Source organism: Cryptomeria japonica, chromosome 3, assembly GCF_030272615.1.
Source record: "Cryptomeria japonica chromosome 3, Sugi_1.0, whole genome shotgun sequence".
Classification (NCBI taxonomy): Eukaryota; Viridiplantae; Streptophyta; class Pinopsida; order Cupressales; family Cupressaceae; genus Cryptomeria; species Cryptomeria japonica.
The window spans coordinates 133846911-133853329 of NC_081407.1; the positions used below are offsets into that span (position 1 = coordinate 133846911).

Genomic DNA, 6419 nt, shown 5'->3' on the forward strand with positions numbered 1-6419 from the left:
ACTATAAAAAAATCATTCTTGGCGGGTGGTACAGAGTAATTCCTTGAAGGGAATTTCACCCTTCCTTTTCCTTACCTCCCTATTGTTGTCATTGTCAATCAAGTTGTGAACATGAAACATGACAACAAAATGTCAAACAATAGGGAGTTGCCAATTTTATTGGACGAAAGGTGAAAATATAGGAAGAAGAGACAAAACCAAAACAAGACCAAAAACAATTTTGGAGCCTACATGTTCCCATTAAGGATGCTCCTTATTAGAAACAAAAAAATAAAATCAATGGCTGGTCTTTTAGTATTGCTCAACCCATCATTTATGAGGAATTGACACAAGTGGGCCAATCCTCTACAAAAGAATTGGATAGAGATGAGAAGTTAACCATGTTGACTCCTACATTCACTAACTTGGTTGAAGCAAACAAATTGAAATTGTTTGCTAATCTTCTTGCCTCCTTGAGAAGATGCTCTAGCTTTCAACCAAATGTTTTTTTTGCTTTAGTAGAGCAATAACAAGGAGGGAATCCCCCTCAAACTCAATTTTTGGGAGCTTTAGAAAACATAATTAGGGCACCTTCTAAATTTCTGATATTACAAGGTAGCTTCTATAAGTCGAATAAGGCATCCAACTCTTGCCACCCTAGCTAATGTTCACCTTCAACAATCCATCAAAATTGAAATTCCAAATATTTCTCAAAGAGGAGCATATTTGAAAAATGTGTCCTTACTTTTGTAGTTCATATCCTTCTTGGATTATAATTTTTACAAATAAACCCTATGTACATTAATTTGGTCTCATAACTCCATTCTTTTTGTTCTATTGTGTTGATACGATGTTCTCTCATGTCCTATGGTTCTCTAAATAAAGTATTGAAGTAATTTTCATTACTACTTAATCATGTTTGTTATCACTTCCATTATGATCAAGCAAATAAAATAATGATGTTCACTACGTATTGTACAAGCTTTTACCTTGAGCGTTAACATCTACCAACCAGATTATGTTACACCAAGGGACTCAATATTGCTTAGGAAATGAGCTTGTCACATATCATATTATTGTCATTTTTAAATGACTATGTAATACATACAATTAATATGATGCCAGTCTCCATTTAGCTAAAGATATAAATAAAATAATTACTGCAGGCACTACTGTGAACATGCAATTTATTCTGCATATTTGCAAGAATAGTTCAATTTCCCATGCTTACAACCGTGCAATTACTTGGCTGAAACTTGGATCAATGCAGACCACCACCTAAAGAAATTTCATAGTATCAAAAAATTAGTTCTTATGGTTCGACTCATAAACAATTGATTTCTAAATTTTAGCTTAGATCTAATGTACTTGTTAAAGAAAAACTTGCCTTGCAATCAGAAATGGGTAGATGAGATTCTCAGTTTATCAATGCTTACCTTGCCTATGCTTTGACCAGAGTGGAGATATTCAACAGCATCTGCAATTGACTTCACTCCTAGAAATAGCTTTGGATCTAATGCAACCTGATAAGAACAAGAAAAAATGTTATCTTGGCCACTCGGCGGCTTAGAATATTGGGAGGATATTTTCCATTTCTGCACTTGATTGTTTATATCCATATTTGATACAGAACCAGTACATAAACGTAAGAGAAATACTACTTGATGAGGCATATATTCATATAACCCCACCTTATCCTTGCAATTGAAAACAAGAAAGAGCGAACTTCGAGTTTTTCTCTAATTCCTAAGCCCTAGACATATGCCGTGTAAAAGTACTGTGCTCAAGGGTTAATAATTCATATAAAATGATAATAGTGGGGGCCATATGTTTTTCCTTGCAACATTGCTTGAATATAAGTTATAACCATCTTCAATCACACTTTCTTAAATGGCTCGTTAGATCTCGATAGTATAAAAGCAAATGTTTCAACGAAGTCTTTTCCAAAAGAATAGTTGGTATCTGAAAGTGTGATTACCAAGCCAGCAACGGTTGACTAAATTTTCTCAAGGATCTGTTTAGTTCTCAATTGCAATCTCAGAATAATCCAACGTGAACCCAATAGACAGTGACAAATGTTTCAGTGTTTAAAATTCTTAACTGACATCATATATTGACTTAAAGTGAAGAGACATGTTTATCTGGACATTGATGACACACTTCTGCAATTTATATGAGATCTACTTATGATATAAAATGACATATACTAATTTGCACAATTGATCTAAATTCTTTAAATAACATTATTTTCACTTTCACCACAAATATTGGAGTAAACATCATAATTCTAATTTATTAATATTTTATTAGAGAAGAAACAAACCTTTAGTTTTCGATCACTATAGAGATTGTAAAGTCTTTCCAAATGTGTACGCCATAAATGACTGTAATGCATAAGGAAAAACCCTGCCTGCAAAAAGCGGAGGATATGTATGTCACCATAACTGACTTTAATAAAATTGCATCATGATAAGATATACTAGAACTGATAAAGAAAGCATCAAAATAGTGATCAGTATTGAAGACATTCAAAAGGCATCTCCATGATCAGATTAGTGATCAGTATTGAAGAAGAACTCCATCTACAAGGTGTAGGTATACAGTGATCAGAGCATAGTGACTGAGAATATAAAGTGAATAAGAGCAAAATGAATTGACAGTATACACCAGGTAATATATATGACTGTGTATATGTTCTTTGAAGACAATTAATCCCTATACTAGATTGTTGAAAGACTGTAAATGAAGATATCTTATCAGGTTTGGAAGAAGATATTTGCAAGTGTGTGTGGCTGTATGTAGATGCTCTTTGAAGACAAACATCATGCATACATGTACCCAGTTATAAGGGCCGATCATGTTTGAAGGCATATTAATATATAATGTATTTACCATATTAAGAGGTCGATGTGTGATATGGAGAACAGCGAGAATGGCACAAGTACGGGCCTAAAATGTGACTATACAGTACCAGAATATACGTATGGAGGACCAGGAACTTGAACATAGAGATAGCAGAGATTACGTTCATTAAGGGGTCAAAGGAAAGTATTATACTTCTTAGGAAAGTAATGAATATTATACATGACAAAGTGATTCCATGTGGCTTAAAGTATAGAGAAGGACGTGGATAGGAGTATGCGATTAATTCAAAGTCAGCGATTATAAAGAAGCTTATAGCAACACACTAATTCATATTAAGGAGATGCCCAGCGATTGAAGTAACTAATGATAAGCGTTTTGGAAAGAAGTATACATACGACTACCAAGACAGCCCCGATAAAAGAGTACAGCGACTTAAGTCTTAGCGGCAACATTATATATACAGCGACTGGAATATGCAACAATGACGATGATTATGAAATATAAATTAATGTGGTTGACTTTGTGAAAATATTGACTCTATACATGATTATGACTGCTCGTATTACAAAGATACCAAATGATAGATTGTGGTTTTGTTGATTTCAGACCATCCACGTAGTCAATGCTAGTATGTGGCTCACAGAGTATGTAGCAGATGATCCTTTGAATTATACGCAAGTAATATGTGTTGAAGATCGCCGAACTATTAATCCATAATAGTTATCGTTGGTCATGAAAATACTAATCACGGGTAGTGAGTATAATAAATAAAATCTATGGCAAACAAAACCATTGAAAAGGATTATTGATGGTTTAATAATCAAAACCGATAGTCATATTAAACAAAAGAATTGTGTATCGGTAATAAGACATGACCGATAGTCAACTAATATTCAAATCGGTTCATATTACTTAATCTACGGATGGTTATATAATTGAAGGAACATGATTTGGAAAGGGTGTAAAAGAAGACAATACGTGTAAGTATAAAAGGTGCAGTTTCATAAAAGGAATTAGAGTTTGTTTATTAAGGCGTGTCTCTGTGTAGATATGTCCCTTCAAGATTTATGAGAGATATAAAAAGGAACTTGAGTTATATGGAGGTGATGAAGAGTGTATAATTATGAAATACTTTTCAGACTGTAAAGAGTGGGAGATGTGTGAAATAAAATACAAATAAAATAATCTGAAAGTAGTGTAAGAAGAATAAGAGTGTGTGGTGTGTTATTCTGAAAATATAATCAGACACAAGTACCCTTCAAGATTTATGAGAGATATAAAAAGGAACGTGAGTTATATGGAGGTGATGAAGAGTGTATCATTAGAAATAATTTTCAGACTGTAAAGAGTGGGAGATGTGTGAAATAAAATACAAATAAAATAATCTGAAAGTAGTGTAAGAAGAATAGGAGTGTGTGGTGTGTTATTCTGAAAATATAATCAGACACAAGTATCGTTGGGTGTGAGGAAGAATATGAGGAAATAAAAATAGTAAATAATGAAGAGTCTCAGATTTGTACTGATAAATATATGCAGTCTATATACAAGAGATAAGAGATAAGTGCAGAATATGTGAAAAAGTATATATGCAGATGTTGATAAAAGAAATGTGCTGATATAAAATATATTTTGCAGATATAAAGAAAAATATTTGTATGAAAGATAAGGCAGAATTTGCGGAGAGAAAGACTGCCCATCATCTGTTGGTACAGCAACATTTTCAAGGTGGAATATCATATTTATGAGAAGTGGGTTGGTGCTCACTAATTCTGGATTAGGGAGTTGGTACTTCCAGTGGGTTGGTGCTCACAAATTCAGAAGTGGGAGTTGGTGCTCACAAAATCAGAATTGGGAGTTAGTGCTTCCAGTGGATTGGTGCTCACAAACAAACATAGGGGTTGGTGCTTTTAGTAGGTTGATGCCTACGAAATATTGTAAAAGAAGAAATATATAAAAGCATTGATTTACCGTGGTTTTCTCCCTTAAGGGTTTCCACGTATATATCTTGTGTTTTACTTGTGTTCATATTAGTTAGATCACATATGAATGTTGAGATGTAATGAATATGTTTATGAGATAAGTTATATACTTATGATTGAAGTTGAAAAAGTTTAAATTGGTAAAAGATTGTTGTTATACTGATTCACCCCCTCTTAGTATAACCGTGTGCTCTTCACGACCATCATTGAACTCCCTAATGGTAGGGGTTATCATTGACATTGAAGCCAATGTAGAAATGCAATGAGCCTTACTGATTTCTCTGTGTTTATAAAACGTTTGTTTGCTTGATTTGCAAATTTTCTCACACCTCACTTTATGAACCTCATGTAGCGCCTAGGTTCAACAATAATATGAACTCTATGTCTAGAACCTTGACTAAACAACAACTTGAAGAGTTTCAAAATAATAATCGATTAGACTTGGCTGGTCTCCCTTAATCTGCTATTAAAAATTTGTAGCTCTTTTTACCTCATAAACCCCTTCGAAACTCCCACGACTGCCTTCTTTACCTCACGTCCTCACACTAAGCTGTTGGCACAGCCTCATAACAATAGCAGACGCTACATCTAGGGAAAAGTGTTTTGGGGCCTCCCACAAAAGGTCGACTCAACTTACAAACTCCCAACGCCTCAAATGCCTCCTTTCTCATTCACACACCTTCCTTAGGAAATGGCAGCTAGCTGTAGCAAGGGAATTCCTTCAAGAGAATATTAAAAACAAGCCTGTAATGTCCCCAATTTACAGCCCAAGTTTTCGGAGAATAAATAATTAAATTAATTAAATTAAGTTGTCTAAAATTCTAAATTAATTTTTTGAGCAACTTTTATTTAATTAACTATGTTTATAAGTTGAATAAGTAACTTTCTTGGTGCCAATACAAAATAAAATAAATTAGTATAAGTCACTTTATGAGAAAAAATAAATTAATCTTTAAAAAGTGAATTTATATTCCGGAATATTCAGCATGGGATCATAAAAAGGATGAGGAGAAGAAAGGATTCAGTCTGAAGATTGTTTATTTCTGTTTTGGAGATTTGTGCCCGTGGTCACATTTCATATCGGTTTCTTGACAGACAAAAAGCTGGAAGGCAGTGTAGTTCCAATTAGGGATCGACAATGTGCTGAAGATGTGAGATTTGGGGACAAAAACCCTTAGATCCCATTTGAGAGATTTCATCCAGAGGTCATCATTGTGTTGAAAGTTCATAATTGAAGAACTGGTTTTTATTGAGGAATTTATCTTTCTTGGAAAAAATTAATTTGTAGAGATTCAAGAATTTGTCAATATTTGGGTAAATACAAATTTATTGGGTGGTCAATTTTCTAGAGGGTGGTCATTTCATATCAAAATCTCCATTTTCATGTTGCTCGCTATTTCTGGGTAAGGCATCAAGGTGAAATACTCATAAAGGAGGTCAAAATAATAGGTATTGGTGTAAACTAAAGACTTTGGGTGTCGACATATTTTATGGAGAGTTGTCAGGATTGTGGAAAGGTCATTTTCTGATGCTCATGCCCTTATTGATTGCCTTGGCCAAACTTTGAAGGAATTGCAGGTTAATAATGGGTGCCAA

The 6419-nt window shown here is 33.9% G+C and overlaps 1 long non-coding RNA gene across 1 annotated transcript; it reads right to left on the reverse strand.

The window, feature by feature from the left end:
- Positions 1–1122: 1122 nt before the first annotated feature.
- On the reverse strand, positions 1123–2386 carry LOC131874470 (uncharacterized). The gene is made up of 3 exons (XR_009371841.1): positions 2303–2386; positions 1416–1502; positions 1123–1257 (listed from the first exon to the last, which is right to left on the reverse strand). It is a non-coding gene; the product is annotated as an uncharacterized LOC131874470 (long non-coding RNA).
- Between the last annotated feature and the right edge of the window lie 4033 nt (positions 2387–6419).